Below are 17,097 nucleotides of genomic sequence, written 5' to 3' on the forward strand. Positions count from 1 at the left end.
ACCAGGTCTAAACCAGGACTAAACCAGGACTAATCTTGGACTTGAGAGAGAGCGGGAGTAAGTAGGTAATTACCTAAATGTGACAATTCCATCAAATGATTTACCAAATTTACCAAAAGGTCAATCAGTGTGGACCCATTGTTGTCACATTAAGAAGAATTTGTTTTGTGGATATATTGTAAAATCAGCTCTTAGGGTCAAACGGAGACCACATTTCTATAACGCATTTTATTGTCCAAGAACCAGGAAGATGCAATTTTAGCAAGCCATTTCTGTTAGCTTAGTGATGGAAAATCTCTCTTTGAAATTTTGCGGAAAGCACTTATAATTCTGAACAATTAGTATGTTAGTAATGCATAAAGTAAGTGAGGAATAATGGACTGCAAACCTTTTAAAATGAACTACTTGCTAAGACAGTGAAATCAGGTGCAGTAACTAGCTTTCTACCAGCTCTTTCACATATCCACTTCTATACTTAGCCACATGCAAACAGCCATGACACACGTTGCCGGGGGAGATGTATTGCTCTTGTTTTATTTGAGTCAACAGAAGCTGCATGGGACCGCAGGCTGCCGTGCTGTGACAAGACCACATCATTAAGACCCGCTCCTCACCACATCCTAAAGAAGAGTTAAGACTGGAGTTTTCTCTGGACCCCCACTGAGCCCAGCGGGAACACTTCTGGTACAGCCGAGTATGATTTGTCAAGTTCAAGTGACAGCAGCTCCAGATTGCAATTTAATTTTGGGTTTGGTTGTGGTAAAGGTTAAAAGGTAGATATAGAAAACAAATAGGGGTTATGTCCAAATTAAAGAAGACAAATTTAACTTTTTAGGGCCTATGATATTTTCCAGTCTATTTTAAGATGTTGTTTGTTCAACAAAAACATACCTGGAGTTTTGTTTCATGCACACATGTTTTACACACAAACCCTGCATATTTAGGCTGGGTTCTTCTTCCAAACAGAAAACACTCTGTTCCACTTTGTGATGTCATGTGGTAATACTTGAAGTGCTCCACTGCATTTACATTGTTAATGTAAATGTCTGTGTTGACAGAATAATGTTTGAAATAAAACCAACCTTGCATCGCATGAATCGTTGCATGTTGAGGGACTATTTTTTCATATATCAGTCCACCGCTGCCGAGCTTTCTATCAGAAAGTACATCTCGCTGCTGCTGCTCAGACATAAATTCTTCAAATGTAAGGTAGGTTTACTTCCAAAATTATTCTAGCGACACAGACATTCACATCAGTAGTCTGGTATAATAATTATTTGGCCTCTGGTGCTTTGTGGAGTGGGTGAGATTGTTTTTAGTAGCAGGCTAACTACGGTCATTGACATGCGCTAGCCTAGCACCAGCGACCTCTGCAAATGCAAGGACTGGAAAGAATATTTTAAAAAGTGTCTCCAGACATCTCCAACACTCCAACATTAACTAGGAAATGAGGCCCTATGTCCAAAATTCTGAACTGTCCCTTTAAAGAATTACTGGGGCACTAACTAAACTGAACTAAAAATCAATTTCAGTATGTTAATGGCTGGATATTATAAAATTTAGAGGATGTAGGTGCTGCAACAGACCTCTACCCTAGTAATAACTGGTCACCTTCGGAACATTACCACCATTTTACTAACAGAAGCGTGCATTTCCAATCCCTAAACCATCCCTTTCATCTGTTCTGTACGATTCAGACACACAGTAATAGACCTTGTATTCAGAGGGTTTTATCTCTGCAGGGAGCTGGTCCATTCCTCCAGTCTGTCCACTAATAACCGAATCCCACTCACACTTTCTGGCTCAGCCCCGGGGGTCCGCCTGCTCCCTGCTCTCACTAAATAATACACCATGACCGAGAGGGGCTTGTCATTATCATTAATCCAGATTAAACACAAATCTGTATTTTGGATTTACACCCACATAGTGTTATTTAATGGAGCAGACTGTTACTTAACATAAATCATCACTGCAGAGTACTTTACATAAGAAACTGGGTTTTGTTGCATGGTTTTGTCTATTTGTTTATTTTGAAATCTCTATTAGTCTCTGCAGTACAAAATCATAACACATACACCATACATTAAAGGTGCACTGTGTAACTTTCCTGGAGGAGGGTCCGTCACCTGCTTGTCTCATGGAGATGTTATTGCTTTGTCTAGAATGTTCTACTGTAGAGATTAAATTTATCTAGGAGCAACAACTCTAGGCTACATTACAGGTCAGATCTGCAAAGAGGCAACCATATTCACAGAGATAATTGTATTTTTGAGCAATAGAAACACCCGTAATTAATAAATAGGTGTGTTCAATGTCATACTATGGAACATTCCTGGTAAAGCAATAACATCTCCATGGAGACAAGAAAGTGACGGACCCTCCTCCAGAAATGTTGTGAAATGCAACTAAATCACATTAACAATCAAACCATAACAGCAGCTTCTATCACAAGACTTTTGTTTGCTCCAGGTCTCCAAACTTCAATCTGTTCATATTTTTGTCAGATCTGTCACTGCTGTGGATTTTTCCTCATTGTGACAGGAAGCCACTGTTTCCTCTGAATATTGTTGTCAAAACATGCTCCAGGGGGACAGCCTAAAAGGAAATGGTCAAAATAAACTTTTGAGGGGTGTTGTAAACAGACCTGTTCCTATTAGCCCTCACTCACTATACAGTGCAGCAAAACAGAAGAATATCAAATTTGTATTAGATTTAAATAAATCCAGCATTGACTAAATCAACTTACTAAAAGAAATGGGTCTGACTATACCTCTTCTGTTGAGTCAAAAAGGTGAACCTGCTTATAATCAATAGAAACCTCCAACTATTTTGAGCAAATTAAAGTATGATGGTCTGGGGACTTTAAAGAAGAGGTACTACACTTTTATGGGGTATTAACTGTTGCATTACAATCTGGTTTGTAAAGTTGTAATGTATTTTTTTGTATGATGCTTTTTGTATATTTATGGAGAATTTCCGTGTGGGAGCATGGGTGACGTACACTTGTGGTCTGAGCACTGAACAAATCTTACAGCTAAGGAGGGTTCGGGTACGCCCGGGAGAGATCATTCAATTATTCAAACATGCATGGATGACATCTATAATCTCTTAACCAAAACTCTTAAACATTGTTACAACATAGTAGAAAGTCAGTTTTTAACCATTACCTAATGGTCAGCTACTCCCATGGCCTTTGTCAAGTTTTTGGTTTAGACATGTGTGCATTCAAAGTAAATTATTTAAGCAGCTCTGAGCATCAATGCAATTTCCATTACAATTTCCATTACATAATCCTCTTCAAACCATGTTGTTACATAAACAACCTTGGGATTAACAGCTCCTCTGTCGCTCACTGTGCTGGTGTCGAGGCATGTTCATAATGAGTCAGATGGTTAGATAAATGTCTGAGGAGCCCGTCACAGGTGAAACTCTGAGCACAGTGTGGACCCTCCAGGCTGAACGCTCCAGGCTTCATAATGATGATAGTCCACAGACGGACCAGGGATGACTCACTGTTGATTTAATATGAGCTCATGAATATGACCACATCACATTTTAGATCTGAATCTGAGTTTATGATGTAATGTGTTTATATTAGATAAACATGGGATATCGACCAAAACATCTTGTAATATTAAACTTGTATGCAAATGATAATTAACTGTTACAAAATACATTTTTTTCTTTTTTTTTTTTTCTTTTTTTTTTTTTTATCTTATGCTGTTTAAAAGAAATACATTATATTTATTGTCTCTGCTCTGGGATCGGGTGATATTGGGTATATTTTTGGATGGCCAAAATATCGTCATCGGTATCAGAACAGAGAAAGCTGGATCGTTGCATCCTTAGTTTATATATTTCATTTTAATTATTACGCTCTTTTATTTAATTTGTTTTTTCATAAATGGAAACTGCAATTTGACATGGTGAAACAATTGCTTTATGGTAACCTATATATCAAAAAGCGACAGTCACACTAAAATTAATTTGTGTTTTTTTGATGATGAGAGGTCTTGTGTATTGCACTCATACAAAAAATCCAATTATTGGGTTATCTGATTACTGCAGTTATCTGATTTCTACTGGCCATACCCATCTGGCCTTCACTATCCAAACAGTATAGTGTATAAATCATTTAGAGGAAGTTTCTGTTTTTACCCACCTAAATAATGAACATGACCTGGTTTTGAGGAGCTGAGATCCTCACTACAACCTCACCTCTCTGCCCTTCACACAGCTCCTCTTTCCCAGTCTGTCCAGATGTATTTTATATTTTCTTTTTTCAGGCTTTTCTTTACTTCCCCATATCCTGTCCGTGTTTTCAAATCTTGACATTCTTCATCTGAGCTGTTCTTGATAACACAATGGTCTCAAGTCAAAACATCTGATCTGAAAATGTCATGTCATGTGTGGAGGACAGCTGCCTTGGAGAAGTGTAATTTTCTTTTCAAAAGACTCAATTAAAAGCAAAATATTTCCTCTGTGCATTAAGATACAAAAGAAAATCTTAAATCAGCATTTCTATCCCCTCTATCTTTTGTTGCCAGTTGGAATGTACAAACTTTGTCAGAACAGACTAAACATTCTTGAATTTTAAAACAGTAGAGTAACAATAAAGTAAAGCAAACACATGAAGGGCATTTCTTTTAATTTGAGTTCTTAATTTTGGGGATGGAATTAAATACGTTTGTCTCCTTTTTGGTCATTTTTGGTTGTTTTTGTTGGTACGACTGCACTGATGTCAGTATGGTTATTATGTTCCATTCCAAAAGAATGTAAAATGTTTATTTGGCCAAAATAAATAAATACATAAATAAATAAATACAAACTACTAAGACTACTGCAGTCATATAGCATACTTTAGATAGCATTAGTAAGATGAGTCTGTCGTTCCAGCCTGGCTCAACTCAATTCTAACTAAGGACAGGATTTTTATGCATTGTTTTGATGTAAACAAAAATTTAATTAAGTTAATAAATTAAATTAAATAATTGATATGCCGATAAACAGTCATGTCTCTGAATCAGCCCTGTATAAAAGATTATCTCATCAGAGGCCAATGATTAAATGGGATATGTTTCTATTCTATCCCCTGAGAATAAAAGAAACTAATGAATGTTGATTTGCATAAACAAATTAACTTTCATTACCATAATTTCATCATAATTCTGGATTTAACAAATAGTATAAAATGGACCATTAAAAATAATTATAACATGTCTCTTTGCAGTAACATTATATATGGGCAAACCATAAAAGTGTAACTGCTCATTCATCTCCATAACTCTCTTGTTGCTTATGTAGGGCAAATGCATTTGCTAACCCAATTCCAGTATTGCATCAGAATAAGTAATCAAACATTTTACTCCGTATTAGTAGTCCATGTTATAGTAAAATGATTTGTACAGCTTTAAAGATGCTCTAAGTAACTTTTCTGGTAGCAGGTTCATCACTTGCTTGTCTCCATGTCAGTTCGATTCCAGGTGTTTTTATTACTTTTAAAAAAAATCTTGAAAAATAGTGGTTTCTTATACTCTCACTGCCTTTTTATTTAGAGCCAAAACAGTATAACCAACAGTGGTGGATGAAGTACTCAATGTTGATACTTAAGTAAAAGTACAGATATTGGAACAAAGAAACACTCAAGTAAAAGTAAAAGTATGACCTGAGTAAAAATATTAAAGTATTTATTTAAAATGCCCTTAAAGAGCAAGTAAAAGAGTATTTTGTGCAAATTTTGAGATCTGATAAATCTTCAGTAGAAACAACTTAATCTGTACTTTTGAGCAGTTTTTATTTATATATTTTTGGCTGCTCAAACTTGCTCAAATGTGTTAAAAATGAACTTTTCAAGTCTTTCTTTTACTTTTTAGTCCTATTAAAACTTCAAAGTGTATTTAAGTAAAGTATAGGCACCTAAAATGTATACTTAAGTACAGTTCTTCACTAGTTTTACTTACGTTTCACCACGGATGACCAGCCTGGGGATCAATAGCCACACAGAGAGAAAAACACATTCATAAAATCCATATAAAACCCTAAACAAATCAACTTAATGGTCCATAAACAATACAGTAATTTAGCCTGCTAACTTTCCCACATACAGTTTGCCAAATATACAGCAGCATGTTTTTACGAGTGTGTACAAGGCGTGGGGTAATGAATAGGCCCCTGTATACCTCAATGTCCCTTCTGCTCTGTCATTAACTTGCTCACACACACATATCCCAAATTAAAACTACAACCCCCATGGTGCACTTTGGCACGGCACGGTCCTGCCTCGCCCAACACACCGCTGCTGCAGCTGTTGTGGTCACTGCAATTACAAGGGAGGCTAGTTCTTGATTCACGACTAGCCCAGTATACAGTGGATGCATCTATGTGAAGTGAACCACCAAAATGACACAGAGTAAAGGCCCGCGCTACAGACACGGGGCTAAAATTATTTGTTTTTTTCATGGTCTGAAGGAGATGAGGATTCAGTGCAATGGCTTGTTTTGAAATGTATAAATAAAGGCATATTTGAGGTCAGACAAAGTTCAGTTTTCCATGTTATCGTAAAATGACCGTTTCTATAGCTTTAAAGGTGCTCTGTGTAACTTTTCTGGTAGAGGATTTGTCACGTTCTTGTGTCCATGGAGATGTTATCGCTTTACCCATGGAATCCATTTAAACTGTATCAATAAAGGGAAGGCTTTGGGGTCAGAAGAAGTTCAGTTTACATGTTATAGTAAAATGGCCATTTTTATAGCTTTAGTTCATTTTTTTATGTTTATGTTTATTTATTCAATATGGGACAGTGCACATTGATCAACATGTACAGCATAGCAGGTTGATGGCAAGATAAATAACAGGACATAGGCACAATAACCTTAACAGAATGTTGCCCTTACTGAAAAATGTAAAAGTGGGCAAGGTACAAACCTGAGGCACTCCGACTGAATATATTAAAAGTCCTTTATTAACATGGAGAGACACTAAAGCGTTTCGACCAGCAAGATGATCTTTGTCAGGGCATAATGGAAGAACAGGACACACAGGTGCCAATCACGTGACCACATCACCGACTATAGGAAAAAGAGACAAAAAAATTAAATAAATGCTGGATAACCATGGTGAATATATAGGTGATGAGCAGACCCACGGCACAGCAACAAGATAAAAAGGACATGTTGGAGATAAGTTGTTGTGTCCATCACATATGCAATAATAGATATACAAATAGATACCACAGGTCAAAAACATCATATATATCAAAGAATTGCCTAGAAACTTTAGTTTCAGAGGAACACTGAATAATCTAAATCATCATTAAGACCTGGATGTCACGTGGCCTTTAAGGTTACAATCCAGAAGGTTTCTTTTACAGACAATTGACGAAGTCTAACGTCACCTCTGATGTTTGGAGGAACCACCTCAATTACCATGACTTTTAAGAGGAACAATCACATTCAGTCCATCACACATGACAAAGACATTAATACATTACATTAATTACATTAATATTAGTGAATATTAATGTAGTATTAGTCAAATTAGTACATGCTAAAAACACACACATTAAAGACAACAGACAAATCACAATCACACAACAAGACAGAGACATTTGCTTTTTTGCAACAACTTTGACTTACTTTGGCTTACTTTCTTGTCCTGTTGCGTCCTAGCAGTTTTATGTATTTTGGAAAGGTTTGTAAAAATTAATCGAATAATCATGACTAGCTGAATATAAAAATAATCATAATCGTATTTTTATCATTTTAAATATAATTATCTGAACTATGCAGACTCTAAAACACAGACTTTTTTTTTTTTTTTACTGTGGAATTATTCAATCAAAATATAAAATAAACTATTTCTCATTTTCATCACTAATGCACTTTATTTGTATGTTTTCTATATATTTCATATTTCAACTTGTATTTGGTTAATACTATAAAATAATTTGACCAGTAGAATAATTAAAAATTGAAGCTGTTAAATTTAACTGTGTATTTTATTTATAATTATTTATGTAGTGTTGAAGTGTAAAGTATATATAGGTCTACAATGTGTTATCAGCTCTATAGCACTAATTTGATTTGTTTTCTTGAGTTACATGTTTTGTAACTCAAGAAAAAAACGTCTTTACTAAATATTTGAGTGACAATGATGTAAATTTCAGTTAAAAGGACTTATTACTTGAGTTACTGCAGTTTATTTGACCTTAGAATGACTCCTTTGGTCATCACCCACAACTTGGGATTCACAGTCATAGAGAGATAATGTGAGATTAAAAGGTTTTTCAACATCTGTTAGTCTTGTAATTAACTGGCAGTTATCCCAGCTATACTTCCTCTTACCACAGGAATGGTTCCATGGAATGATGTTCAATACTATCTGTAAAAACACAAAAAAAATTGAAAAATTTTAACATCATCAGAAACTGGGACTGAACCTAACTTTGCCCATAACCACATTTGAAACAGAGCTGCTAAACTAGGCAGTGGGGGGCACATATGAGGAACAGTGTCATTGGTCTAACAAGTTGTGGAAACAATTATGTATCCCTTGATGATAAATAATGAATCCATTTGCGAAGCCCGATGAGTTTTTGGATACAAACCAAGGTTTATTCTTGTTATAGCAGATATGGACAGGACCTAGGCCTGCCCTGGACAGAGACCAACAGCCTCCCCCTAGAACATTCCTTCTTCCATCTCCTCCTAGAACATCTCCCCAGAGTCTCTCCAGAGTATTTATACAGAATATATAAGTTACATACATGTCAAGGCAGAGTGACTTTAGTTTCACAGGCTTGTGCTAATCAACTATAACAATAACATACATTTGAAGACAGCTGAGACAACAAAGGGCTTCCTGAGGGTGGGGGTAGACAGTTGTATCTCCTGAGCCTGGTTTGGGTCTCAGGTAGAAATCACATTCATTTACACAAAGACAGATTGTGAGAAATCTTTCCACAATATAAATTTCCATCACACACACTTCAAACTCTGCTAAGTTTGGCTAAGCTGGGTGAGTCAAGTTCAAACCCTGGATTTCTTGTATCACAAAGGTGTCTCACTTTTATGCACAGTTAGATCACTAAAGTAACAGAGCGACAGAGCTAACCTGGTCCGGAGCAGGTTAAGAGCCAGATTTAAGACTTAGATCAGACCTGTCTTTCTTTGAACAAGTCTTTCTGCACATATTATTGATCGGTGCTGTAGTATGAGTGTGTGGGCAATGGGTATGCGCTGTGAGAAACTCTCTTCATCTCTTATAGTCACTCAGAAACATGAGTGTGCAGACAGATGTTCTTATGCACAAATCATCAGCCGTTTACAAAGTCGCTTTCTATGGTTCTCAGTAAAAGGTCAGTCTCCACACTCATAAGTTTTAGGTCTATATTTCACTGTATGCAGAGTGTGGGTCACGTCACTCATCCTTCTGTAGCCTCGGGAAAATCACATTTTGCTCCAAGTTCATTTGCACACTGGCAGCGATGTGTAGAATATTATGTACACAGCACATTTATGCTCACAATTTAGTGGTCATTGGAGGCAGCATACTCTCTGTTTTTAACACATTTTTGAGTGCTGCAAATGCACCTAGTTTGTACTAAAATTGACCAAAAAAAACCCCAACTAGGAATAGTAGACAAAGCTATTAAAACACCACAATAAAAAAAACACTCACAAAAAAAAAAACACTTTAAAGTTTTGGGTTTTTTTCTTTTTTTGGAATATTTCTCAAGCTGTCCAGAATATTTTAATGTTCTTTCATTATTAACACAAATGGTGTGGCTAGAACTCTGCAAGATCTGCAAGTTCTGCAAGTTTGCCTCTTGCACAGGTCTAAGCTTTCCTATGTAAAGTTTGCTCTACTAGGTACTCATTTCCCTCATAAACCCCCAACACCACTCCCTCTCACTATCCAGTCCTATTTATTTAAAGCTAAACTAAACCAAATCAAAACAACTGCAAAATGCTGATGTAGTATTTGTATAAGTAGCATATAAATTGTATAATGCATCTTGTCGTTTCTTCCTTTTCATCTCAAAGTTTCACTGTAGCTGCAGTTCCTATTAAACATTCAACAACTGACTTTTACTACCTTCTCAGAGCAACAAAATGCTTTTCCCCGGGCATATGAATATGCAGGAAGACCAGAGCTGCTGCTGAGTGCATCACACACACTCTGAGCAGACAGACACACTGACCCATTAGATTGGTCTTTTTATATGCACTGTTTTCTGTGTCAGGGCTGTGTCAGTGAAGGATCTGAGGAGTGAGAAGGAGATGACACAGTGAACTCAAAACTACAGATGTATGGTCCACACAATGTGAGGCTCTGAGGAAGGATCAAAGCACAAGGTGATGAAAAAAAAATTGGTTTAAATGGTAAGAGTTTATTAGCATTGGGGAGGAACTGCTTAGAGTCTAAAAATCTGCAAAGTTTAAATGTTAGTATATTGCTGTTGTGTTGTATCAATTACAGTAGGTGTTCTACTGAAAACAAGCCACAGTTTATTATCCATGGATTTATTATTATAATTGGCATATTTTTCAAATTAAACAAGCACTGTTTAACTTTCTGGAGACGGAACATCAACTGCACGATTCCATATAATAGAAAGCTAAAACCATTCTCCATGGAGATATATATATTTTATGTCATACTGTGAAATATTATTAGCCAGGCTGGCTCCACCTAGTGCCTCCTCTCAATTTCATTTCTTCCGGTGACTAGGTTAGGAATCGGAATACACTAGACGGTTTGCATGAACCCCAAAGTGCGAGTCTGGGAACCAGCCAATCAGTGAACAGCCATACATTCTGTGTTGTCAATGATTCCCTAGACTGAGGATTTAAAGCTGGAACAAAGAGAATGTTTGCTGAATTTTATCAAGGGGAAAGATATTATTGCCCTTCTTCGCAGTGGCGCATTACATACATCACGACCAAATAGCAGCGATTGGTTAAATAAAAAAGTACCCGCCTACCGTCGAGCAAATGGATCCTAATGCTGCGAGGTCAGACGGTTTCCACAAAGTGAAACTGGCTGATGAATCAAGCTAGAATATTATAGCCAGAGAAACAACATTTCCATGAAGACAAGCAGGTGGGAGCCCTCCTCCAGGTCAAGTAAGAGTCAGGTTTGTGAAGATGCCAGTCTGCTCACATTAAGGATGTATGTTTTTTCTTTGTTTTTCTGTGCAACAAAAACATCCAAGGAAAAGGAAAAAGCAACATGAAGTTACATAGTAGGGCTTTAAGTTGTGTGCAGGCAAGTTAATAAAGCCTAAAAGTTACAAAAAAAAGAAAATGCTAGCCAAAAATAACTGCTTCACTGTCCCTTTAAGTTCACACACAGGTCATATTAAATTGTATTCAGCTAAAGGCGAGAATGTGCAACTCTTGACTCACTTCAGCTGGAAATAGGGCAGCAGCTGCCTACAGGTCGGAGATATGAGGTGGGATAAAACGCAGAGTAGAATCACTATGAAAAGCATGACAGTTCATACATTTTGGATCATTTGATTTGTCTTCAAGAGACCTGTGCAAGTCTCTTTCTCTGTACTTCAGATTCTACATTTTCTAATCAGGCTGCCTTTTAGAGACATAATATAAATACTTGCTCTTCCCTTTGCCTGAGATTGACTGTGAAGGCTGGTGTCCCCAGTGCAGCCATGTGTGCTGAGCGCTCTCTCAGCCCATTACATTTACCATTACACCATTACACCATTATATCCTGTGCTCTCCTTTTATGAAGCTTATTTATCAATCTGAAACATGAGAGATTTTGAACAACCATGTTTTTTATTTACAGTGCAAACTCTTTATAGCTCTAACACCCCCCTAGAACTGTCATTCTGCATGCTTTTGGAATTAGTAATCATCATAATAATATGCAGCAGATCTGACCTTTGTAGATGAAGGAAACTGGCAAATGTGCAAAAGCAGAGGCAATCCTTCAGGGAGATGCTATTGTCTGTTATTAAAATCCACCAAAGAGGTCACAAGAGAGGCTTTTAACTGTTAACTTTTATACACAATGCAATAAGTTGTATATGAATATTTTTCTTTTATTTAAGAAAAGAAACAGCAGATCCACACTGAAGTTCTTTGGAGCTCCCAATTTGTGTGCATTATTTTAATAGCACCACAATTTATTTAAACCTACACCTTTCTCCTGTGTGAACAATAGAAGAGGCAGCTAGTAACAAGGAACATTTCTAGTCAACCCCTGCTCTGAGAGATAGTTGCTAACTGTGAATGCATGCCTAGTGAATGCAGTAAATCCACTGTAAGCCAAAGCAATGTTTTTTTAACCTATTTTGAGTTGTGGCACGTAAGAATAAAGTATAAAAACAAATATTTTCATCACCCTGTATTTGGTTCTATCCATTTAGCAGTGATGATTGTTCTGCTTTCTCAACAATTACCCAGCTCCCTAAAACACCGAATAACACCCAGGGTTTAACTAACACTGATACTGGAATGAGTTGCTTGAGAGATTGAATCAGAACAACTGAAGACGCAGAAGATAGAGAGAGATATTTCATTAAACCCTCCCCCATCCATGCAGCTCCTCTTCTCCTCTGACAATCACTCGAGTGAAATGAAACTTGTCTTTCCCCTCACAGCTATCTGCATATCAACACTCCTCTACGCCACAATAATTTACAAATTCACATAGGAATCCACACACAGCGCCCCCTAGTGTGTATGAAAAGGATAGTACAGTTGGACCATAAAGCAATTAAAACAATTTTCTGATCTGTTATAATGTTGTTTTCTCATCAAAAACATACCTGGAGTTGTGTTTTGTTTCATTCACATGTTTAACACACAAACCCTGCATATTTAGCATGTGTTCTTCTCTCAAACAGAAAACACTCTGTTCTACCTTGTGATGTCATGTGGATACAGGAAGTGCTCCACGGTGTTTTTAAACTACATACAGTATGGATGGATCATATAGCAATTAAAAACAGTGCCATTGTCAGGACTTGAATCAGCAACCATAGTGTTCACAAGTATAAGGTTTATCCAGTACCATACTGCTTAACATAGTGGACTGTTGGGGCTATTGGTTTCAAGTAGGTTTGTTTGCTCACATCAAGTCAACCCAAAACATTGCATACACAGGTCTCTAGAAAGAATAGCTGATAGCTAACGGAGCTCAATTAAATACAATCAATCAATTAAAGATTAAAGGTTTTACAGTATATTACACTAGATTCTTGTGAGCTTTAAGACATGTTATAATGGCTTATATCAAAAACATATGTGGAGTTGTGTTTTGTTTCATTCACACATGTTGAGAAATCCTTTATTACTAGACTACCTACATCCCCAAAGCTCAAAATGCTCTGTTCCACCTTGTGATGTCATGAAGTTGTAGTTTTCAAGTTAACAGCTACACTTTACCTTTAGTTCAGTAGAAATTGGCAAGTCCAGGGCTGAATCCAAATTATTTTAGTGATGGTGTATGTAGTTTAAGTATGTAGAGTATTTTCTGTGTGAGAGAGGAACTCAGGCTAAATATGCAGGGTTTGTGTGTTAAACATGAGTGAATGAAACAAAACACAACTCCAGGTTTGTTTATGATGAAGGAACAACATTATTTAAGTTTGTTAGGTGTGAAAATCATGGCATGCTGTTAACTTATAGTTGAAGCTGAGCAGTTACTCAAAATACTACATCAAGTTTAGTTTTGTTTAGTTTTGTTTTTTCTAAATTATGATTATGTTACAGTTGTGTCCAGTGTCTTTCTTATCATTTATTTAATTTTTAAAAAACAGCACACGTGACATTTGTGTGCTAAATTTAATCTGTGCAAAATCAGTTATGTAGTGTGCAAAATATGTAGTATGTTTAAAGGTGCATCGTGTAACTTTTCTGGTCGTGTGCATCAAACGCTTTTCTCCATGGAGATGTTATTGTCTGGAATGTTTCACAGTATGGAATTAAACCTTTCTATATCCATTTAGATCAAAACAGACCAAGTCATAGATCAGATTTGTAAAAACGCAATCCCGCTCATAGTGAGAATGCTTGTTTTTTTTAGGTATTTTTGAGCTATAAAACCACCTGTAAATTAATAAATGTAAGGTAGAGCTGGTAAATGCCATACTGTGGGACATTCCAGATAGAGCAATGACATAGCAGATGGCGGACCCCCCAACCAGAAAAGTTACACAATGCACCTTTAAATAGACTTAGCTATAAAAAATAAAATCTGAGATGGAAAGCCAGGTGAGCCATATCATCTGCAGTGCATGATGGTCGTTTATGGTTGGAGCGAGCCTCGGGGCACACTGTCAACCTGCCACCCCCTATCACTCCAGTGTCTCTGTAATGAGGAGGTACATGATGGAGAATACATGGCCCCAGCCTGGCAGCTTGTCAATGACACTTGTCACAGATGCCCTTCTGCTCGCCATTTTCTTCAGACCTCATGGCACTGTATTTATTTTGGGGGAATTTGAAATGATATTTTGGTTTCATGGAGGTGCTGATATTTCATTTCATAGTGATTTTGTGAAACAGTTTCCCAGAGACAGCAGCAAAATTGTTTAGTTCTGCATTAAAAGGCCCATATTAAGATAGTTTCTCATCTGTTATAATGTTGTTCCCTCATTAAAAACATACTTGGAGTTACGTTTTGTTTCATTCACACATGTTTAACACACAAACCCTGCATATTTTGGCTGAGAAAAACACTCTGTTCTTCCTTGTAATGTCACGCTGTAATACAGGAAGTGCTCCACTTTGTTTTTAAACTGCATACACCTTCACTAGAATAATTTTCATGATTTCAACCCTATAATTTCCAATCTTTACTGAAAAAAATATAAAAGGTATCTGTTAACTTAAAAATTATCACTTCATGACACCTCAAGTTCGGGAGACTAACAATAAAGAGTTTCTCAAACCTGTGTGAATGAAACAAAACACAACTTTTTCATAAGAACATTATAACATGGTTTAAAATTCACAAGATTCCATGTTTTGCAATATACTAGTAGTTCACAAACTCAGGAGAATCCATCTTGTTAGGCTCTGGCTGAAGTACTCGTTTGCGATAGACCACCAGTGGCATTGTGGTTTCAGCGGAAGCCAGCGCCTAACAAAACAAAACAAACATGAAGGCGCCGGCAAGTGTACTTTGGGATAATTTAAGAGGAAATATGGACTATTTAGTTAGCTGTTTTTCCAAGGAGAGAAGTGCTTTGTGCAGTTGTGGATCAGAGCACTATTACTTCTAAATGTTCAACTTATGCAAGTGCAAGATTTGTATTATTATAATGAAGTTTCGTGGAGAATGTGTAGTGACTAAACTCCCTTTAAACAGCTGACTCGGTTGTTCCCAGTGTTTAGTGGAAATCCCTCTTTAATGCTCTTGGCTGTACATGCGTAACTTGATTTATTTCTCTTGATTTCCTGGCAGTTGTGGCCCAGATAAGCAAATGTGCCTTGGCTGGAGATGCACTGAAACTATGTCATCTGGTAAAGACATCAGCTCTACAGCTATAAAGCACTGTCAGGGCGGTCACAGCTAAACACGTTCAAGCTAAAGACTGTGTAAAATCTTAGCTCGCCATCTTAAGTTTGTTTGGGTTCTGGCCTTGTTAAGTTGGACAGGAGTGAAGTTGAAAGGATTTATCACTGTGCCTCTGGGTCCAAGGAGTTTATGGGCTGGGTCAGCGCTCACTAAATAAACAACAAACAGATGCAATTTCTTCTGCTTTCACTTGAACAAGAAAGATAAATCAGCTTTTCAGGAAAGAGTAGCTGGTTCTAATTCTAACTGACTTTTGCCATTTATTTTACCTCCACACTATACTGAGAACACTATAGTGATTACAGTAAAACAATGACATAAGGATGGGTCAAATGCAGAGAACTAATTTCCTCAACAAGCAAACTCTATCACAGCTGAAAAAAGGAGCCTTTTACACTGAAGTCTATGGAAGAATTTTCAGTATACTTTAGAGTTACAATGAGTATCAATCATTTCAAGAAGTTAACATAATTATCAGTCAAAGGGTGGAAGATTTGACGCAGGACAAAGTTTTGGCAGTGACGTGATAATACAGGAGCAGTGCCTGATCAAAGGTTTTGTTGACAATATATTTTAATTTATTTTAAAGGTGCTCTGTGTAACTTTTTGGTTGGGGGTTCGTCATCTGCTTGTTCCTATGTATATGTCATCTGGAATGTTGGCTGACAGAAAACTGTTCCTTACATTTATTCAGTTAGTGGTGATTTTATAGCTCAAAGATACCTATAAAAACAAGAATTCTGACTACGTATGAGTGGGGTCGCCTCTCCACAGACCTGACCTGTAACTTGGCCTGGTTTGGTCTCCATGAAGATAGAAAGCTTTAATACCATACTGTGAAACATTCCAGACAAAGCAATAACATCTCCATAGAAAAAAACATTTGACAGACCCTCCAGCAAAAAAGTTGCCCAATGCACTAAAGGTGAAACAATATCCAAGTCTCACGATACGATATCGTCACAGTATGCAACTCACAGTACGATATTTATTGCAATATCGTGGGAAAGCTCATGATATGGTGGGGAGGCTCATGATTAGGGATGTAAAAATATCCAAATCGCTCTGTACTATATTTTCATGATATACATCTCACAGTACAATATTTATTGCGATATTTTGTGGAGGTTAACAAAACTGTTAATATGCTACTTTTTCCCAAATACCTCAGACGCAGACTTCAGTGCTTAGAACTGTTATTTCTTCTTGTAGTCTACACTGAAATGGAGCAAAGGATCATGGCTTATGTAGTTCCCACTGACTATTTTTAGCTATTGCTGCACAATAACTCTTAACTTAAGCAAAGAGACTTGTAATTTGGTATATTGTAATGGTCCATGATATTATTGTGAGAACTCTGACGATACGATATCATGATATATCTTCTTTTCCTTGGTCACTCATGCTACAATTTTTCGATGTGTTATGTAGAAAGCTGTAATATTTCCTTCTACTATCTCAGTACTATCATAATATCTCATGAGAGAGGCCTCCCCAGTGTCAGCTCAGAAGTGTGCGATTGTGCCTTTGTTACGTTTCAGGAAA

This window comes from Boleophthalmus pectinirostris, unplaced genomic scaffold (genome assembly GCF_026225935.1).
Source record: "Boleophthalmus pectinirostris isolate CB_2022bp ecotype Guang Dong unplaced genomic scaffold, ASM2622593v1 HiC_scaffold_3, whole genome shotgun sequence".
Lineage (NCBI taxonomy): Eukaryota > Metazoa > Chordata > Actinopteri > Gobiiformes > Gobiidae > Boleophthalmus > Boleophthalmus pectinirostris.